General features: G+C 35.8%; 1 long non-coding RNA gene across 2 annotated transcripts in view; it reads right to left on the reverse strand.

The window, feature by feature from the left end:
- Positions 1-14,659, reverse strand: part of LOC121370909 — a 202,996-nt gene extending 188,337 nt beyond the window's left edge. The window contains exons 1-2 of one of the 2 annotated variants that reach the window (XR_005957746.1): positions 14,431-14,659; positions 9,949-10,006 (exon numbers count right to left, since the gene is read on the reverse strand). This is a non-coding gene — a long non-coding RNA (uncharacterized LOC121370909). Of the gene's footprint in view, positions 1-9,948; positions 10,007-12,410; positions 13,192-14,430 lie in introns of those variants that run through there. The other variant, XR_005957747.1, reaches the window with a different exon arrangement.
- Between the last annotated feature and the right edge of the window lie 9,140 nt (positions 14,660-23,799).

Below are 23,799 nucleotides of genomic sequence, written 5' to 3' on the forward strand. Positions count from 1 at the left end.
TAAAAAAAAGAAAAAAAAAAGAAGAAAAAAAGTGCCATGCCATGACCACCCGGCAAAAACACAACACGTGTCCAAATTGACAACAAAGGCTAAAGGGCTTGACGAGGCTACTTGTAGAAAAAAAGGATTGAATGTTGGTCATTGTTCCAGGTGGGTGCAGGTATAAGGGAGTTTTTATGAAGAAAAAGATTGTTTTACACTCCCCATCACATGGGCAGCTGGCCACCGGTTTTCCTTGATCAGCTGGCCACTGGATCGAGATGACCTTTCACAATCGACAGCTGATCAACGGAGAGAGAGAAAAGCAGTGGGTCACTTAACGGTCAGTACAGCCATCAGTATTTGTTGCTGTAGTTGTGTTTTAACAACAAGGAAAAACTAACACAACTGATGAAGCAAATTATATATTTTACTTCAATTATATATTTCAATAAAATAAATATATATTTGAAAACAAATTATAAAATGCTGTATTTTGAACAAATTATATTGCTGATTTTTACAAATTATAAAAAGTAAAACCAGTACACACATGAAGGAATTCTACTTGAAGAGCAGGGGCCTAATTCACAAAGGTCTCTTAGGCTCTGTTAGACAACAAAGCATCCTCTTTGTAAGTCTTCTAGCATTGCACTGCGAGATCGCAAAGTTGCGAGAGTTTAGTGAATTATGCCCCAGGTAATTATTGCTTTACCCTTCAGATGTTGAATTCCAAAGCATGCTTTTTGCACATAATTTCAGTAAAAGTAAAGTTTGTTTGACCATTAAATTGATGTCAAACATTTGATAATTCTACCACAGCCTTTAGAAGGAACCTGCCACATTTTTCCATTAGCAGCAAAGAATCTTTTATCTGCAGTTTCCCATAGACAGGACTACATATACCATGGACTTCGATATATCAGTGTAGGGCTGGGATAGGAAAATGCCTAATGAGCCCATGGAGGGATTGGTGAAAATGCAGGTAAATACATACTACATATATCGTGCTGTATGCATATCAGTCAATAAAAATACAGGTGAGTATATATACGCATACATATATGTGGTTGGTATAGCAGTCAAATATACTACAAGTAAGACGATATATATGACAAGCTTCATTTCCATGTGGTGATTCATTAAAAATACAGATCTATGCACAAATAATATACCATATTACCCCTTACTTACTGGTTTTGCAGATAAAATTGTACATATATTTTAATGTTCTGTATACCATCCATTAAAACTGCTATTTCTGCCAGTTGAAATAAGATACAAATATTATCACCAACACCACCAGGGCAGCACATTGACAGCAGCTGTTGCACCCTTTCACTACATTCATCATCAAGTTTAATAATCAATTGTGCTAACATTAAAAAGTCTAAACTCACAGGGGAGCCATATGTACTACTGTTTGGCAGTCCATGTAAACTGCAATTAATGTAGAATTTATTTTTCATGTTAATGATCTTATTTCACTGCTGGTATAACATGACATACAATAGTGAAACCTGTCTATAAAGAACACCTATTCAATTCAAAATGTCCTTTGTGAACAGGTGGCTGTAATATAGAGGTAACAAAAGCATATATTTGTTGAAGGGATATACTAAAATTGTCCTTTTTATTTAGGTTGTTTTGTTAAACAAGGTGTCCTTTAACTCAGGTTTAACTACATACATAACCACCCACTGCTTTCAGAAACGACTATAAGAAATGAGTCTATATTTGTACATGCCGCAGCAATAAATACGAAAATAAATGCTTACAGTTCTCAAACATTTCATTCAGAGTATTTCTTAATTGTCAGAAGGTTGTGACCTGGTGTTACTAATTATAAAATATTGATCTTTTATAGCTTTGCAGACTAATTCATTTACATAAGACAGAGCAAACTGAACAGTTTGTAAGTGTAAACTGGAAATCCAGCAAAGTTAGCTGATATAGTCATGAACCAACTGGTGTATTATATATAGTAAATATTATATTATTATTATCCATACAGTTTCACAAATAAACAGTGCTAAACATATTGCCTATCTCATGTGCTGTAAACATTAATTTCCATACACCATTCTGTGTTATCGCACTTTTTTTAATCAAGTATCAGCAGATTTTGCAGGCATTGAAATTTTTTTTTTTAAATTAGTACAGCATTCAGATACTCATGTAATAATATCTAAATTATGAAAATTTCACTATGAAATGCATATACCATACTAGTATTCAGAATTGTTTTGCAGCATTTTACTAGTCTTTTTTTAAAAATCAGTAATAGTTTATGATTTACTACATATAACGTCAAAAATATTTTAAAAATTACATCATATAAAATCATTAACACTGTATGAATTATAATATATATTTTGTTAAATTGAAGATACATCTAAAACAATAGATATGTTTTGTTTATCTGCCATTTTACAACAAAAATGGATCCAGGATTTTTTACAGAAGAAGTCTACATGTAAATACTTACATAGAAGTTGTATATTAGCAGTGACTGAATGAATGAAAACATGAATGAATGAATGAATGAATAAATGAACAAATGAATGGTTTAACCACACCTCAGCACAAAAATACACATGAGCTATTGTGTGTATGCTTTTTCAAATAAGTGGGGGAAAAAAACCTATATTTCATCATGAGCATAAGTGGTCCAGTGAACATTTTCTTCACCTGTAGCATTTGCAATTTTCCTAAGTGCCTGCATGTCCACTGAGTGTCAGTTCCAATGTTCTTACATTAACATCTTAAAGCCTTCTCCTAGCGTAGAACCATTACTGGACACACACACACACACACACACGCCCTGTCATCAGCTTAGCCAGTGTAGCCACGGTAACAAAGAACACTCGTTATTTCACCTGTCCGTTGCTGTACTCTCATCCAAACACGTGCCTACAAAGTAGTCCATTATTAATTTAGAGCACATTTACTCATAATAACACACAAACATGCATTAAGAAAATGCGGGTCTTAAAGACTTTTTCCTAGTCTAAATCCTTCAACGGTCTAGCAGACTTGTGCATGCATTCCCTGGAACACAAACTATTATAACTAATTAAATATTTCCATGTTGTTGGAGTTTTTTTTAGAAATCTGGCACGTCATTAAAAATTTATATTATCTACAAAGTATTGTGTGTTTTATGGTTTTAAAATATAATAATAAACAAACACACAGTTGTTTACTTGTAGCAGCTATCCAGTACTTTATTAAATGTAATAAAGTTGAAATTAAACATTGGTTTGTTATACCACACCACTAGAACAAATTGATTTATTAATCATTGTCTATTGCATGTCAAACATTTGGTAATTTTAACATATAGTCTTAAAGAGGAAACCCTATACACTTTTCCATTAGTAGCAAGGGATCTTTTATATACATCATCGAACAGACAGGATATTAAATACCACAGCCTTTGATACACCTGTCATGGTGCACTGACTGGAACAAAAAATAGACCAATGGGCCCACTGATAGGGATCGATCCTAGACTGTCCGCACATCAGGTGAATGCTTTACCACTGGCCTACAACACACCTCATATTAAATGTAATAAATGTTTATATACTGGCATAATTAAGCGACAAACACAATTATAACAAACAGCCAAAAAGGTAGCAGTTATACATTTGGTAATACATGTATAAACAAATTCCAAAATGGCTTTAGAAGTGATGTTCCAGTACATGTAATGAAACCTGCTAACTTGTATTAAGCAGCCACCTGTCTTAAGAAAGAAAGAAATTTTTTATTTAACGACACACTCAACACATTTTATTTACGGTTATATGGCATCAGACATATGGTTAAGGACCACACAGATATTGAGAGAGGAAACCCGCTGTTGCCACTTCATGGGCTACTCTTTCCGATTAACAGCAAGAGAACTTTTATATGCACCATCCCATAGACAGGGTAGTACATACCATGGCCTTTGATATACCAGTCTTAAGAAAACATGTTCCTAATCCACATCAGATTGACCTGTAATAATCAGTTAACTGTCTAAAGAGGCCATCCAGGGCAGGATTTAGCACAGTCAGTAGAGAGTTTGGGTCGTAGAATTGAACCTCTTTGGTGGATTTTATCACAAGCAGTGCCCCACAGCTGGTATATCAAAGGCTATGGTATGTGTAGTCATGTCTGTTAAAAATATTTTAAAATCTGTTGCTACTATTTAGGGAAAATGTAGCAGGTTTCCTCTGAAGACTGTCAGAATTACAAAATTAATCAATGTGCTCTAGTGGTGTCCATGAAAGAACCACCTGTGTTAGCAAGCCATCATATTTTTCTCCCTAATAAGAATCACATTCAAACTCTCTTGTGTGACTGCTTAAAACATTAAAATGTTCACTGTATAAGATGTAGACTGTTACAAATTGTACACAACACACATAGGTGGGGTTTTTTTTCATAGAGCCTACAATATTACTACAATAATTTTAACTCACAATTAAGCCACAATCTTGTCTTTACCAGGCTTTGACTTTGGGAATTAAGCATTGTTGTACAAAAAACAATGGGAATTTTCAGTTTTATTTTAAAAAGAAGAAGAAGTTTGTTTTATTTAACGACGCCACTAGAGCACATTGATTTTTTATCTTATCATCGGCTATTGGACGTCAAACATATGGTCATTTCGACACTGTTTTTTAGAGGAAACCCGCTGTCGCCACATAGGCTATTCTTTTTACGACAGGCAGCAAGGGATCTTTTATTTGCGCTTCCCACAGGCAGGATAGCACAAACCATGGCCTTTGTTGAACCAGTTATGGATCACTGGTCGGTGCAAGTGGTTTACACCTACCCATTGAGCCTTGCGGAGCACTCACTCAGGGTTTGGAGTCGGTATCTGGATTAAAAATCCCATGCCTCGACTGGGATCCGAACCCAGTACCTACCAGCCTGTAGACCGATGGCCTGCCACGACGCCACCGAGACCGGTATATTTTAAAAACATCTTATTAAGATAAGTTAAAACTTGTAAGAGAAATGCTATACATATACTTGTATTTATTCAAATTAATATATCTATTTTGCATGAGTGAAGGAAGGGGTGTTGTCAAGTGTTACCTATCGTTTTCAAAATATATCTTTATATATGAACATTTAGGAATATTTACATTCAGATTGGGAAAATGTTTGTCCAAGATTGGGAATAAAAAATGACAGCCTTTGGGGAATGATGACGATTATCTGAGTCTAGAAAGACGATTATCGTAGTCTACAAACATAGGTGATAAAACCCTGCTTTCTGTTTATTTTAATTTACAAAATTAATATGTTAATTAGCCCAGATTATCATTATAATGAACCAATACCACCTCCACCCTCTGCACTCTCATGCACTCACTAGCACATAATCCTTGATCAGCCCTTATAGATATTTTTTCTCTTTAATAATTAATCTTGAATGATACAGACTAAACCTCATTACAAAACCATCCACCATCCCTCACCCCATCCACACCACTATTAAAAAAATCCCTGATCTGCCCTTGTGTCCTTGCCTGTCATGGAACATGAAGACATCATGCAATGTTAATTAACACAAACAGGCAAAAAATCATTACCAAACTTTGTCAAATTATTTTTATTGACTTGTCATTTCAGATCAATAACCATTCAGCAATGAGTCCTAATCACACGTATCTTCATGCATATTTTCAATCCAGGTCCAAGCATACTATCCTGGGCACACACACCTGGGATTTGTGTCTAGGCTATTGGGATTAATGGTTATTTAATTGTTAGTGGTTAGTAAAAGAGAAGTTGATATAGTGGCCATGTACTGACACTGAGTGTTGTCATACATAAAACTAAACTTGATTCACTCAATTTGTAAAATGTCTCCACACAAGATACATAATGCCACTATCGTATGTATTCTTTTGATTCCCAATGAATTAACCAATTTATTTTGCCAAATGCCCATTCGACTCTACATTGTGTAGAGATATGGCCTTGATCATGTGCTATGGTTTTATCATTCAGATTTGTATGTTTGTGAAGTAAATTGTTGGTAACACGAGTACACTTAAAGAGATTATTTTTGTGCTATCAATAAATGTTGTGTTTGACAATAAGTTACTCATGGAAACAGGTAAAATTCTGGTATATTTCTTTAATGAGTTTTTACTAATGATTAATGGAAATATGTTTATTGCATCGTTATGAAGATTTTAAATACTGGTAAGTACCACACTACTGTCCCTTATAGTATAAATTGGATATAAATTTTTACAATTTATATATATTTTTGTTCTAATGTACTTTTTGACAAACCACAAGTTAATGACTTAACGTGACCTGTAAATGTATCAATTAATGTTTAGACTTCTTGTTTGTGTTCTTAATATTTTGGGGAAGAAAAGTTGTTTTTAAAAATATGTATTAAATCATAATAATAATATTTAATCTTTAAAAATATATATATATATATTATTTAATTTTTTATATTTTTAATGCCAAGATCCGTTTGATTCATATACCTGCTTTTATGTAGTGTTCATATATCTTACTGTAATAATGTTTTTAATTTGTAATTTGTGTTAGGGGGCAGGATGTAGCACAGTGGTAAAGTGCTCGCCTGATGTGCGGTCGGTATAGGATCGATCCCCATCAGTGGGCCCATTGGGTTATTTTTCGTTCCAGCAAGTGTACCACAACTGGTATATCAAAGGCTGTGGTATGTGCTCTCCTCTCTGAGGGATAATACATATAAAAGATCCCGTGCTAATGTATGTCAAATTTCCAAATGATTGTCATCCAATAACCCATGATTAATAAATCAATGTGCTAAATCAATTTTGTGTTAAGTCGTGTGCATTTAAAAAATCTCATGTTTTAACAAAATCTTCTTTTTCAACACACATCTTCTGCTTTCACTTAAAATCTCTTTAGACAACACACTGATGATTGTGAAACTTCATGGACAGATCTAAAATACTATAAAGATTATCTTAATTAAATAATTTTCACATTGTCCAGTAAAAGTGCTTTGTTGCTGCTTTGATCTGAATAATGAATTGTTAAAAATTGTATCTCTAGAAGGAAGGTAGAAATGTTTTATCTAATGAAACACTCAACACATATTAACTACTACGGTTGTATGATGTCAGACATATTGTTAAGGACCACTCAAATAACGAGAGAGGAAACCCGCTGCCACCATACAATGGCTACTCTTTCTGATCAGCAGCAAGGAATCTGTTAAATATGAAGCAACCCACAGACAGAATAGTACATACCACAGCCTTTGTTACACCTATACTTAAAATTCAAGGACCAAAAAATAAATTCGGTTATCAAAACATGTTTTCTAATGTATTAACTAGCTTGTCTGACCTGTAGTCTACAGGTTTGCTGCTGAAAATGGTGCCTTGAGAAATTAAAACGTAAGTCTTATTCGTCAAGAACATGAAACATGAGACAATGCCAAAAAACTATATTTTGATCTTTGATGTTGTAACTAATGAAGAACCAAAAAACCCAGTTTCCTTAGTTTTTTTTCTCAACAATATTTATATAAAAAATATGAAATACAATAAATTTTATTGCCAATAAAAACTCTTCAATAAAGAGTGGCACAAATAAAATCTCTTTGTAAAACTGTTGAACCAGTCAGACACTAATGGCTATTCCATATCACTGGCTGTGTGTGGAAGATAAAGAAAAAAAAAGTTATTGTATTTAAAAAAAACACAAAAAAAACATTAATAAAAATATGCTTTCAACTCTCAGTGTTTTGTGAAAAAGCCAGAAAAAACCTTGGTGTTAAACAAAACAAGTTTCTTTCAGTCAACAGAAGACAAAAGCGTGTAAACAGAACTGAATTGAGAGCCCGTGTGAAGTGCTCATTGTTAGAAAGCATCAAGTGTCTGATTCGGTACAGAGAGACATTGTTTATTGGTTGCAACACAACAATATGGTCTCAATCATGGACACTGTGCTCCTCGATGACTTCTTTTGGTCAGACCCAGAGGTGGTCACCTCAAACAGTCCCGACAATAGGGTGGACAGGGGTCAGAACCATTTGAGGTTACAGGTTCAATGACAAGGATGAGATGTGCAGAGAGCAGTTACACTTGGTATCGGATAATTGGTACAAGGAACAATTATATCCAATATCAAAGTCATTTTTTACATAAATGACCGACAAAAAGAATAGGTTTAGTGGGTGTTTGATTCCACAGATCAAAGAATTTGTTTTCTGTTTTGGGTTCTTTCATCAATTTGTTTTTAGCTACTTATACATAATCCACCTGACACCGAACTGGTCACTTCAGTGAATTGTCAAGTCTTTCATGCACATCAGTGAAAATAACTACATTCTGTCCTTACGGTCCATTTTGTTTTTTGAATACTTAACAATTTTTATGAACTTCAAAATAAAACTTAAGCAGTCTTTTGTTGGACTAAGTATCTTGTTAAAAGTGATTTGGATTGTAATTAACTAGGCTTCTAGAGGGTTTTTTTTCCTTCAGATTTAAAAATATAGTTTTCTAAATTTTGTTTTGGGGTGCTAATCCATAGCATGAAAGAAAGAAAGAAATGTTTTATTTAACGATACACTCAACACATTTTTATTTATGGTTATATGCTGTCAGACATAATTAATGGCCTCACAAAAAATAAGTGAATGTCATGAATGAATGAATGTTTAACGACACCCCAGCACAAAAATACACATCGACTATTTGGTGTCAGAAAAGGTTAGGAAACCCACCTCCATCACTCCATGCTCTACTTATTTCAATTAGCAGAGAAGGATCATTTATATGCACCATCCCACAACCAGGATAGTACATACCATGGCCTTTGTTACACCACTGACAGGGACTGATCCTAGATTTACCTTACATTAGATTCATGAGCACTTTACCACCGGCTAGGTCCTCCCCCATTTCCCACCCTCCCTCTCATAGAATGGTTAAGAGAACAGCCGGTGCTTTTAAGGTTTAACAATTAATACTGTATAGTCTCCCTATTGGCACATCATTAATAAATGGCAATGCAGTATAATAGTTAGTAATTCAATTAGCTCTCTTTAGTATGCGATATCAGGACTAACAAACAAAAATACCGTAGTAATGTATGGAACAATAAAGTATTAAAACACAATAAATGACCTCTTAAACACTGTGTACTTGATTTGGAAGATATATCATTTAGTTTGATTCATTTTGTTGTACATTAAATGTATTTGCCATGGCAATGGAAATGGTAACTGAAATGTCAAACAAAATACTGTATACCAACAAAAAACTTCTCTACAAAATATTTCATATTAAAGAATATCTAAATAAAAAAAACCTGTTAGAACACCATCACCATCACCACCACCAACGACAACAGTATCTGTTTAAAAAGCCTCGATGAGTGAAATATTAATTATTATTTCTTTTTACTATTAATAAAATTGAGATCAATTTGAAATAACACCGTACTGTCAACCCAAAGACACGAGATACATGGTCACATGTATTGTCAAGGTCCCTAATTGCGTAAGCTTTAAATTCTGTTATGTTTGTGTAACCGCTAACAATTTCATCGCCGACGACACCACAGAATGGGAAAACGACTCACTGTAAGGGGTTGAGAGGTTCTTTATTCTGGTAGTGGCTCAAGTTATAACAAAACATCAAATTGTTGAGATACAAATAAAAACACCATGAAAGGATCAAATACAACATTGTCAATATTACTTCATGACACGACCTAATTCATAAAAATACATTACTCCACATACTAATTGTTATGCAGCACAATATTACATTCAATACCTTAATGTACTATTTCATTTCCACCTACACCTTTGACAGACAGCTACAGTCATCAATAAACATCTAGACTTTATCTAATCCTAGTACATATTGAAATAATACATATCTATAACAGTATACAAAATGTCCATGTATACAACATTACATAAATACAACTCACCCATTCAAGAAACCAGGTGACCAATACATGTAACTTGAAACCATCAACCCACGAACTCCTTAAATAAAATACACATGTATAAAATATAATTACCTGACTAAATATACCACTTTAAATCCATAGTCAGAAAGGCATTAACAATATAAATACACTAACATTAATTTTATCATTGTACTGCTAACTCGATACCCTAACCTATAAACGCTAGTTTCGCAGAGAATGAAATAAATCTTTTCCTGTCAAAACTAGTACCAACTAATGTATTATAAACTACAACAAGCGTAACATTAGCAAATGATATATTCATACCTCCACAACTACAACAAGTTACTCTGTACGTATTATCAAGAATTACCTACGTAATTCTTTTCTGTACAGCTTAAATAAACTTACAATATGTCTGTGTAACTATACGAATTATGTACATATAACTATGAAAAATAAAATGTTCCAACACTAACCTCTCCAACAATTCCGTCCACAACCACGCAGAATTATGCTAGACTGAAATGACAGCGAAACCAATCCACGTGCTGTGTAGTCCAAGTTGCACGTGCAACCGCTGTTCGGAATTTTATAATACTTGGCAGACAACTACTACATATAATATCTTTTGACAAACATATTGAAAAAACTATATACATTAAAAATAAAACCTCCTGCTACATTTGTTTTTATGTGCACCGTTCATGCAATCAACAGCAAATTTGTTGTCGTCTGCTGGTCATTCATTTGTAAGTCTTTGTTCACAAATCAGTTTAAGCAAGTCATTTTTTTTTTTTAAATTGCTGATATCAGGTCCATTTTTGTGCCCCTGATGTAGTGAATAATTTTTAGTGTATAAATTGTTTCAATAATTAAGAATCAGTTCATTAGAAAATTTATATTTTAGTAAATTATTCATTGGTATGAATGTATTGCCTAGATCTGTATTGATATCAAGAGATAGCGATCTTCTGGGTGGGAAAGGAAGAGATGAACTGACTGTTTTTGACAAACTGAGAAAAAAAGAGTTTGTTTTGGTTAATGACACCACAAGAGCACATTGATTTATTAATCATCCGCAAATGGATGTCAAACTCTTGGTAACACATACAAACACAGGATAGCACATACCACAACCTTTGATATACCAGTCGTGGTGCACTGACTGGAACAACAAAGTCCAATGGGTGACAAACTGAAATTTTCCTTTTAAAAAATATGAATCAAAGTGTTCATATTTCAGAAACATGTTTTGTTTTCATGTAGTCTTTCAATTAAAAGCAAATAAAGTATTTTCCCCAACACATGCATTTAACGAAATTTTAAGCCTAAGACATTTTCTGGTTTCCTCAATGAGGTTATACTTTTCTTTACTAGAAAGGATTCGTTTTACTCTTTGATTGTTTATTTGTCATGTGAACTGATTGGGATATATTTGATTTCACATATTGTAACCAGGGGTGGCATATTGTAAAAAATAGTCGTATGGCTCAAGGTTGCCAGAATCTCTTTTCAAATTCACATGTGAAGGACATTTTAACAGATACAACAAGTATAACCCACAAAAAAACAACAGTGGTAGGGCCATACCGTACCTCTTTGAAAAGTGTTTTATTTAGTGATGCACTCAACACATTTTAATTACAGTTATATGGCGTCGGACATATGGTTAAGGACCACACAGATATAGAGAGAGGAAACCTGCTGTCGCCACTTCATGGGCTACTCTTTTCGATTAGCAACAAGGGATCTTTTATATGCACCATCCCACAGACAGGATATCACATACCACGGCCTTTGACATACCAGTCATGGTATACTGGCTGGAGCGAGAAATAGCCCAATGGGCCCACTGATGGGGATCGATCCCAAACCGACCACGCATCAAGCGAACACTTTACCACTGGGCTACGTTCTGGCCCCCCCCCCCCCCCCCGGTAACTGCAAACTGTAAAAATATTTGGTAAAATATCCCACCATTAGCTCCCTATTGTTAGAGTTAGGGTTAGTATTGGGGTTAGGGTTAGGGTTAGAATTAGATTTAGGATTAGGCTTAGTTTTTGGGTTAGGGTGAGGTTCCCTCTTTATATATGTATCAATATAATGGGGGGTAACAGGCTATGGGGGATAACAGGCGGACATCTTTCGAAATATTATTTCCCTAAGTATCACATTCACTTTTTTGTAACGTAATTTGGGAAGTCGATGATACTCTACGGTAGCACATTAAAAATGAACGTTTTGCACGTGCACATTGTTATATTATTACTTTAAATCGGTACTCTCATTTTTATAGATAAAATACATTTAAATTAATTAATTAAGAGAAATATGATAAAACGTAAAACATTTAACCTCAAAAACCTTCTCACGTTTTGAACTTCTTCCATTTTCCATCACAATGGCATGTTGCAATAAATGGAACAATTCGTAAAAACAGACAAAACAATGCGGTAAGAACAGCTCTATTAACTTACTTTCGTGTGACATTCCATTATCTGGCAGGAATCATACAAATTCCTTCCATCAAATTTTGGCTTCGTACACCGATCATACACTTTTGGCCTTTTCGTTCCATTTTTGTGAATGCGAGGAATCGTACAATGTCAAGGACGCCATGACGTCATCAGTCACATCTACATCGTGTCACCCACCTGTAACACTACTAACGAAGTTGCTGTTGTCGTTGTGTGTTTTTTTGTCGTTGTCGCTTGTCGTAATGTTGTCACTGTTGTTGATGATGGTAGTAGTAGATGGAGGGGTAGACACTAAACATATGGGTGAAGAATCATTGCCCACACCTATGGACAGCAGGTAGACCCTCCACGACACCTTGTGGTCAGTGGCAGACAAATGTCATGTATAGATGACAAAAATCGATTTGTCTGGTCGCATTAGACTATATTTAAAACATCGTACTTTATCAATAAGTTGTCTGATAACTCTTGATCTTTGCCATCTGCATTCCTTTCTGTCTGGCGGTCGGATCTAGCTCAGTAGGTAGAGCGCTCATCTCGGTGGACCTAGACTGGGTTTTGTCACATCCCAACCAGTGTCCCACGACTGGTGTATCAAAAGTTGGCATGTGTTGCCTGTGGGGGGAAGTGTATGTAAAAGATCCTTTGCTGCAGGTGGAAAAGTGTAACGGGTTTTCTGTGAAGAATTATCAGAATTACAGGGGCGTAGCGTGAGCTGGACCGGGGTGGGTGGGGTGGGGGGTTCGAATATGAACCAAGTGGACCTTTTCTATTTTGTTTTTGCATCACCAGAAACTCCATATGTATAAACCTGTATGTTTTAGTTCTGAAAGCGGACCATTTGCTTCAGCGGGAGGGGGGGGGGGGGGGGGGGGGGGGGGGTCCGTACGAACCCCCCCCCCCCCTGCCCCAGCCTACGCCCATGAATTATCAGATGTCTGTCATCCAGTAGCCGATGATTCAGCAACCACGGCCGGTATTTGCCCAGGGCAATCGGCAATGAGCTTCTTTTTTTTCTTCTTCTTTTTTTTGTGTGGATTATTCGATTTTTTAAAAATTATTATTTATTTATTTATTTGTTATTTTTATTTTTTGCCATAGACATTTTCATCGATTTGTGTGTACATGCGGGGTGACTTTAAGCATTAGTTCATTCAGCCATTGAATGATGTTGATTTTGCCTTTCCTTTTTTATTTTTTATTTTACGTACATATTTGGTTTATTTCTCTCTTTATTCGGAGTTTTGGTTTTTTTTTTTTTTTTTTTTTTTTTTTCTTTTTTTTAATTTATTTATAATTAGAAACCCTCCCCCCCCCCAAAAAAATAAATAAAAATAATTATAATTAAAAAAATAATAATAATTTTTAAAAACCCCACCAAAACCATGATGCATATATTCTTTCAATTACCGCTAAATCCTTGGGATTTTATATGCACGGAGGGTGTGCATTTCAGCAAGCGAAGAGAATGTCCCGTGATCGTTTGACGTCACAGAAGCAGCACGTGAAAGCTTTGTGGCACGTGTGATATATACATATATATATATATATATATATATATATACGATATTTACCTGTATAATAATATACTTTTTTCCACACGTCAGTGCGTATAAATACAATAATAAAGTTCAGAAATATTTACGTTCGATGGACAAGGTGCTTTGACCCTTGATATATGCTCAAAATATATACAAGTATGCTGCAACAAATATTGCACGTTTTCGTTTCAGTGCTACTTTATTTTATTTTCTCTCTGGACTGATACATCTAAACCAATCTACATTTTGTACACGGTCATATCTAGATTAAAATGACTAGGAGACAGTAAAAACGTAATAATAATGATACCTTAATATAGGGTCTTCTTTAGCTAAACAAAAAAGAAGGTACTTCTAAACTAAAATATCACTTTTGTATTTTTTGGAACAACCCCCATCCCATGTCAGCCCCAACTGGTAAAGCCTTACATTTCAACTAAATATGACAAGAATTTGAAAAGAAAACTCAATGCTTTTACCTTGCAAATCAGGAATAATCCAAACTTAATTTTCTAAGCTTTTTGGGGGGTATCCATAGACGCGGAAAGAAATCTCACTGCGGAGTGTGTAATATAACTAACCTACTACTAGTATTTTGCCACACGGTTGTCTGTGCTCCATGTCTGGCCACCCACGCATCGGAAGCTGACTTGCAATTGCCATGCGAATGTAATGCCACTGGTCTGTAATCATATATTGTGTGTATACGCAAATACCCCCAGTACGTGTGTAAAGGAATGTGTGTGTAAGTTGGAACAGTAATATATGATCAACATCATGGCTAAAGGAACATCACACACAAAAAAAATGAGAAAAGTTTTCAGCCTTGTAAAGAGATGGAGATTATATTAAACTATATGTATATGTAAATGTGTTAATTAGCTTTTATGTTGAAAATCAATTTGAAAATGAGTGGGTTATATTATTTGAACAGAGAACACGTCAGTTCGTGTTAATCAGAGCATTCTAGCAACAGATGGTGAAAAACGAGAATTGTCAATAATATAAAAAAATAAAAAAAATAAAAAGACCTAGCCAATCTTGGCAAATCTGAAGATATCTAAACACGATGTAATAAGTTGATTATATAAGCGCATGTGCAAAGGGGGGGGGGGGGGGGGGGGGGTGTATTGGTGTCGACCCCTGCCCCATCTCCAAGAAAATGTTCTCTCTTTTTTAATGTATTTTCAGGGATAGCTTGACCCGATCCCCTAAACACTTCTCTTGCCGCGGTCTGCATCCGTCCCTCCCCCCCCCCCCCCCCTTTGCATAATTTCCTGCACAAACGCCTGCTATAATTAGGATGTTTCAATAATTAATTCTAGTCTAAAATACACTAAACACTGTTTAATACTTAAGTGTATTACCCCAGCGGTCACTCATAACAGGGAAAATATTTTCCATATTTTCTCAGTGAGAAATATTCTGCATTGGTCTAACGAACAATACTATTGGACAATTTGACGCTTACAAACCAATGACCTTGTCGGTACTAAATATGACGTCATCACGATTTGGCAAACACAATGTAGTCATGTTAAAGAGTTTTGCGTTTACGGCTCTCTGTTTTTGTTGTTAAATTTATAATAAAAAGTCATTTTAATGCAATTCCTTATAGATTTTGTAGCAGAATAAAGAGAACTTTTGTTTTTGAAAATTATCTATGAAGATGAATAAATTACAAACTTATAGCAATTCTCAGAACAGTTGGCCTTCGTGGATGTGCGTAGAAAATAAAGGCTTTTAGAGAAAAAATAGCTGAGGTAATAAATAGAATAACAAACTCGGTACCAGTTATTATCAAATTTATGTCCCTCGTGAAATAATTTTCATTTGTCACTCGCTAAAGCTCGTGACAACTGAAAATTATTTCCCTCGGGACATAAATTTGATAATAACTGGTAACTCGTTTATTATCCTCTATTTGTAACCAAACAAATATAGCAATAACAATTCAGTTTCTTTAAATTTTATATTAGTAAAATACGTATAACATATTTATGTGCCGCATGTAGCCCAGTGGTAAAGTGTTCGCCTGATGTGCGGTCGGTCTGGGATCGATCCCCGTTTGTGGGTCCGTTTGGCTATTTCTCATTCCAGCCAGTACACGATGACTGTAATATCAAAGGTTGTGGTATGATGCATGTAAAAGATCCCTTGCTACTAATTGAAAAATGTAGCGGGTTTCCTCTCTAAGACTATGTCAGAATTACCAACATCCAATAGCCAATTATTAACAAATCAATGTGTTCTAGTTTAACACGTTTTATAACACATGTATATATAGTGAAATGAAGGTAAGACATCTATTTTGTACGAAGCCAAGACGATGGTGCCAGAATGGCATGCATCGCCGATAGAAAATGCAGCCCTGTTTTAGTACATTGCTTGGATGTCACTAACCTAGTTCTGTGACCTAATTAAAGTACACTATATACCTTTTTATGACACCCAATAACCGATTTGTATTTTTGTGCTGGGATGTCGTTAAACATTCATTCATTCATTCATTCATTTTTGTTCTTGATTAAAGTACCTATTATTTGCAAAGGTATCAAATTGTGAAGGTAGTATGTGATCTGAAACACGTTACATTCTATTAGTTAACTATTATCTTTATTAGCAGTAGTAGCAGCTTGGTGGAGACGATGGTGGTATTGGTGGTTGGTGTTTAGTAGTAGTAGTAGTAGTAGTAGTAGTAGTAGTAGTAGTAGTAGTAGTAGTAGTAGTAGTAGTAGTAGTAGTAGTAGTAGTAGTAGTAGTAGTAGGCCTTTGCTTAGCACTTAGTTGAGCGAGTTCTATTTGGCCTCTGTAGACAGGTTATAAAAGCCCATATGCCTCTAATGGAAGGATTACATTATTTGTATGCGTATTAGTAGGTTGCAAATTGCAATCTGCTTCAAATGATTACGGTTGGTCGTGTATCGTTGTCTCTAGAGTACACAGAAAGTATTCAAACATTTATATTCTCAAAACACAAATCTGTGCGGTATGATTCAACGTCAAACAAAATACATGTTAGAATGTTTACACTTCGTCAAGCGGCAATTAAAATTCTGCAACATTCGCTGCAACGGTTTGCCGAAAGTCACATCTTGCTTATTGATTGTAATTTCTAAAAGTCATTCGTCCAAATCTAAACACGAAAAAACATCTAAGGATCTCATTTCACTTGTTAAATGAAGAGTGAATGCTGCCTCTTAAAATGATCAAACATAATTTTGGTGATTGAGAAAACAAAACAAAAAACATTCATTAATGGTGCTAAGGTAAGCGTTAAGTTAGATTTCAGTCTCTTTAATATTCGTTGATGTTTGCACACAGATTCATAACGATGTGTGTTTTTCACAAATCAATGATGAAAAACACGAAAGCTCGTTCCACTTGGAATGCGTTTATAATGCCGAGCAATGATATTACACGTATATACAGTAGCGTTCCACAGAGCAATCGAAATTAATGTGAGTATAGTTTAACGTTAAATGATGATTAATAAACCACGCAATATGCCAAATCATATCATTATGCATCCTGGTTTACCATTTTTATTTGATTTTTTATGTGTATTACAATAATAATTGACGAAATGCATGTTTATATAATGCATATATATTGATATAAACATTTGTTACCACAAAAACTCAATAAATAGCAACACTTTATTAATATATCTAAAGTATGCTATTTAGATAATTTGAGCCATAAAAAAACACACCAAAACACACAAGTGCTTCAGATATATGGAGAACACATGTCGTAATTTTCAGAAGTAATGAATACGAGAAAATAAACAACTAAAACAAGCGCAAATCCAGGGATGGAGTAATGGGGGTGCGTACACACACCCCTTGGAATTTTTAAGTGCCCCGAAAATGCAAAAGAATACAAGAAATTTATTTGTGGAGATATATAATATGTCTGTCGGATTGGTGCTTCTGGGAAAGTCTGCCACAATAAATAATACATTTTGGTGTACTTTTGAATGCTATTGGTGCCCTTATAAAACGTAGCACATTGTCCTTGAATGCTTAAACTTTGCGCCGACTCTGAAAACTGGAGGTGCTATTTTTAAAACGTTACACTCAGAGTCCTCTAGTAAAATCACGCATCTTCCCCTGAAACGATGTTTACTAGTAAGTGATAACAATATTAATTCTATAATAAATAGTTTAAATATATTTTAAGATATATAGGAAATACTAATACTATAAATAATAAAATGCAAAATAATGAATAAAAAAAAAATAATAATAATAAAAAAAACACTGACCTGTTTTGGTGATAGGCTATCCATATCCTATTACTTCAGAAGAGGTAATCGTTGTGATAGCGTATTATTATAAATGTACATCAAGTAATGTTTCTTGTACACGTTAAATATGATCGTGGAAGTCAAATAGCGATATCGTTCACATATTTCTCAATTTAAGCTAAATTCAGAAAATTTATGTCCAGCTGCTTTGACGTCCATAATCATATTGATCAATACGTAATAGTATTGTTGACGTCATAGTTATGTTTCCGACGGAAAACTATACGGAAACTATCGAAGGGCCATTCAAAGTTTTGTTTTCGTTTTTAAACGTTTCAGTAACATATGAAATTCTAAGATAAACGGAGATGCAGACCACTGGCGTAGGAAACGGGGGGTGCAACGGGGCATGTGCCCCCCCCCCCCACACTTTTAAGATATTTTGCTTTATATTTGCTTTATAATAGTGTAAAAGTGTGTAAATATAAAGTGTCCCCCCCCCCCCCCCCCCCCCCCCCCCCGCTGAAGCAAATGGTCCGCTTTCAGAACTAAAACATACAGGTTTATACATATGGAGTTTCTGATGGTGCAAAAACAAAATAGAAAAAGGTCCACTTGGTTCATATTCGACCCCCCCCCCCCCCCCCCCCCCCCAGGTCCAGATCACGCTATGCCCCTGTTTTACATATTAATTCAGAAAAGAATAACCAGACACTTCTGTAGGCTATAGATTTTGCAACATTTGGTCGATGTCCTACTTCTTAAAAATGCTAATAAAATTTAGGGATAACGATTTTTTTATCTCCTCGTATAAGAGAAGAGGTCTGTAAAGTGTAATGGCCCTGTCACACTATAGCGTATGAGAGAAACGTATGAGTTGCTTATGAAAATTCATAAAATCTAGCGTATTCAGCGTCTGCCTAACGTATGCTTAGCGTATAAACCATACGTCGGAGTACGCACAATTTTTTTTTAACATGCTTACAAATAATTTTCTACCTCGCCGTATGCCAGCGTATGCCAACGTATACCACCGTGCTTCAAACGTATACAACCTATGCCTAACGTACCCCTAGCGTATACCAGCGTATGAGTGATATTTTTTATACGCTGACATACGCTAGTAGGCCTACGATACGCTACAGTGTGACAGGACCATAAACAGTTGCTGTTGATTTTAATTAATTTATTTATTTTGCATTATTAGCTTGTTTGTTTTGGGGAATTTTATTGCTTAATTTGTTTATTTATTTTGATTGATTGATTTAGATATATCCAATGAGCTCAGCGTTGCACTCGCTCCCTGGCAGCGAGACACAAATGAATCAGCAGGCACGGCGGAGCGGGGGTGGAGGAGGGGGTGGGGGCTGGGCGCTCTATCCCCCTCAATAAATCCGAATCAAAAATAGTATTGGTAGTAAATCTTAAGGCAGAGATGAATTTTACTTGTAAAATGCAGGAAATTCCATTTCAGGACATTTATAATCCGTCCCACGGGGAACGCCTTTTGTCATGCTTTGGTCAGTTTGGGATTTACTACAACTTATTTATATCTGAACCGATTGTTTTCGAAACTGAAACACAGAAGTAGCATTGTTTTGTTATTTCCAAAACACTTTTACGTTTCTTCTTACGTCAAACCAAACTGAAATTATTCACAAAAATCAGTTTTATAGAATGATGGGACGGACTATGATTTTTAAATTTTACGGGGGACATAGGGGCCTGCCCACAAGCCCCCCTAGAAACTTTGCTTTGCGCCCTCGATCTGTCAGCTCCTCAATGTCTACTTGCTTCCGTCGTGCCTGATCAGTAGGCCGACTATATTGGATTTAAAACCGATGACACAACGAGGCTTTAAAAAGACAGATAAGGTCATTTCACTAATTAAATATTTGATGGCAGTGCTAAATTAGTGGATTTTAAACCGTTCTCTCACATCTTTGGCATTCGGAATTAACAATTAATAGATCCCCTAAAGCAGGGGTCACCATGACGAAATAATAATATGTTATTGGTACTAATTTATTGATGCACTGGCGTAGGAAGTGACGAGGGCAGGGGGCATGTGCCCCCCCCCCCCCCCCCCCACACACACTTTCTAGCAGCAGCGATGGTTTTTATATGTTTATACATGTATTTATATGTGTGTATGTGCGTGTGTGTGTGTGTGTGTGCGCCCCCCCCCCTCCCCCCACCGTTTGGCAATTTCCTACGCTCGTGTGATGTCATTCTTTGGCAGGGGTGACAATTTTAACCAAGATCAATATTTTGTTATTTTAATTTCACAAACTGTTAGCAAACTATAATCCTTCCCAAAGAGAACACCTTTTTTTTCATACTTTGAAACTTACTACAAGTTATTTATTTCTGAGCCGATTGTTTTCTAAATTCAAACTCCCACACAAAAAAGTGAGTCACATCAACACGCAATACCGTCAAAACATTTAAACATGGTCTGGGATCTCAGTTTCAGCCTCTTTCTTACAGGACATTTGTAATAATTTAATATCTAAACTTAACTGCAAAAAGACAAACACATATACATGTACATGTATATTCAATTCAATTGACATTAGTCTTTTACAAGTGTGTATACATCATTATTTTTAAACTACGTCTGTATCAACATTTTATTCTAAAAACATTTATTGAACTTCTTCTCATGTAGCGAGTGTATTTCAATGACATGTGTCAAATAAAACAGCGGATCTATCGGGTTTTTTTGTTGTTGAACTTTTTGCCTGATCCTGGGGCAGATTGACCTAGCATGTGCTGAATTGTCCAAATCTATTGCGAGACATATGCAAGTAAATTACTATAGGTGGTTTGAACCTTTTACAAAACGGGACAAACCACATGACAAAAAAAGCAAAAGAATGAAATGTTTTAATAACCAAAATCTGCCCAAGTGGCAGTCCATATGCGAGTTTTTGCCCCGAAAGAAACAAAAACAAAAGCCTCAACCTACTGCATCGTCTGACATTGATCCGGCAGGGTTGGCAGGGTCGCCTGCCCCTGAATAAAAGGTAAGTTTACTTCCGCGAGTTGTAAACCCGACCCCTGACATAGCCTTCGGTTCGCCTGGGGTCCTTTGCGATACACAACGCCGTCTGTTGAATAGCACTCACACTAACTGCTTTGTACTATTTTCTAGATCATTAATCTTTTTATTCCTTTGTAAATGGTTGTTTTGTTTAAGACTGAAGGTGTTAAATGAATCGGACGAAATTAAGTCGATAATGTACTTAGAAAGAAGGCATGTATCAAACTTCAATGGAAAACGTCGGGAAAATGACATTGATAAACCTTTCGGTAGTTTGTAGTTGCAGTTGCAAAGAAAATGCAACATGTCTTTTTGCTAGGGATAAGCCAATGAATCGACAATTGATCATACACTAAAATTAATCCCCTTTGGTTCAAAATGGTAGCGTTTATGATAATTTATTATTAATAGTGGCATATATGTGATTTGTTACACATAGACGTGACTAAATGCATTCTGGCATGACTACCAATGGGTGGTGAAGAATTTAATTCCAGTATTTTGGCGGATTTAAGAATATGTGTGAGATCAAGCAGAGATTCCTTACACCAAAACAATCACTTACTTGTCACATGTACTGGTGTGATCCAAACGTTTGCGAATATTCAATTTAAAAGAAAACAACTTGGCTTTCTCTTCTTCACTGGGAAATTGTAATATAGTTCTGGCTATCTTCCGAAGCCAAGGTACCATTCCGTATGGTATAGTATACTGCATTTTGTACGAAATGTAAGAATACTATACGGAATGATACCTTGTCTTGCGAAAATGAGTTTTGGCTGACAGATTTGGCCTGGTGCTTATAAAACTTTTAGAGTCTAGACTAATAAGAGTCTGAGACAGTAACGCCATGACAACGCCTTACAAATTGCATGCATGTGACGTCACTTGAAATTGAGTCTGGAGTTTTATAAGCACGGGCCCTGCTTAACGATTAAAATTATACTATGATCTCAAACTGGATTTAAACGTTAAAAATGCTGAAACGTATTACAGAATGCTTCTTTAATAATTCAGAAAAAGGGACAATAATAGATCCCCTCCCCCCTCCCCCGGTAGTTTCCCAAATGTGATCATTCTGCAAAAAACGTCCATTAAACTATATTAGGCCTAAAAACAAAAACGTACTGTGGAGAAATTCTGAATTATTACTGATGTGACAGGAATGTGAGAACACCAAGATATATATAATATAACCGAATAATGGTCGTTTAGTCTACTTTTATCGATAAAACATGCACATATGGTACAAAACTGTAAAACACTTTTACTGCTGTATAAAACCTGAATTAATAAACTGAGGAACAATTACAGAGCACTTTGACCTAGGAAGTGCTTCAAGCAAAATTACAATGACAAATGCAACAAACAAACAACTACAACACCTATAAAAGTATAAGTTTTTAATAAATGTGTTCATTATTAGATTGTTCTATTTCAAATGGTTAAAACGTCCGTGTGTTGGTTATTTGTATGGTTTTGCTTGGTCCTGCTTCAGAACTATTAGTCCACATACGTCAAAAGAAAGAAGGACGGTTTTATTTAACGACGCACTCAACACATTTTAATTACGGTTATATTGCGTCGGACATATGGCTACGGACCGTGTATATGCAGCGTCCCACAGAAATGATAGTACACATCACGGCCTTTGTTACACCAGTTGTGGAGTTCATGCTGGAAGGAGAAATAGCTCAATGGGCCAACCGACTGGGTTCGATCCTAGAACGATCGTGCATCAGACGAGTGCGTTACCACTAGGTTTTCTCCGTTCGCCCGTTCTCACATTTTTGTAGGGTGGGGGGGGGGGGGGGGCAGGCTGGCTTTTGTCCGAATTAAAAGAAAATACCCGAATCTGAATAACAACATTTATACATATTAGCATTACTTCCAAACAACTATGTAAGGTTGCAAACGAATCACTACGCATTTTACATGGATTAGGGGTTATAACTAATTTTGAGGGTAGAATAATGGAAATACATGATAAAAAGGTATCAGGTTAGCACATTTTGCCTAAATATCTATAATTTTTGCACGAATTTGAGGTTTTGCTCCAGCACTTGGGGGGGGGGGGGGGGGGGGGGGGGGGGGGGGGGGGGGGGTTGCCTCCCTGTCATCCTGCCTCGTACGCTTATGTTTGCCCAGTTCACACTACATGGAAGTACAATAGCCGTGTTGGCCGGACACTTGAAGACCGGAAACCAGTCTGACAATGGTAACGCATGTAGCCTCTCTTTGAAAGCCACCTGTAGTTATCTGTCGACCATTGTCTAAACGTGGCTGCCAACAGACGATAAAACTGTCGGCGTTTTGACAGAAGGCGTGTGGCCGTGACGTCATTTTTCATCAGAAGCCATAATATTCCGACGAAATAAATGCACGGAGACAGTTTTAGAACCCATTCAATGGCTATGGTTGTGGAAGAATTCTATTTGCAACAAGCCTGTACCAAACATCGACACCCAAACCGAAGTGCGCAGGTAGCTTGTAAATTATCGATTCCAACAGATAATTGGTCAGTTTTGGAGAGGACAATGTTTTCTGACA

The sequence above is a fragment of the Gigantopelta aegis genome, chromosome 4, assembly GCF_016097555.1.
Source record: "Gigantopelta aegis isolate Gae_Host chromosome 4, Gae_host_genome, whole genome shotgun sequence".
NCBI classification, from domain to species: domain Eukaryota; kingdom Metazoa; phylum Mollusca; class Gastropoda; order Neomphalida; family Peltospiridae; genus Gigantopelta; species Gigantopelta aegis.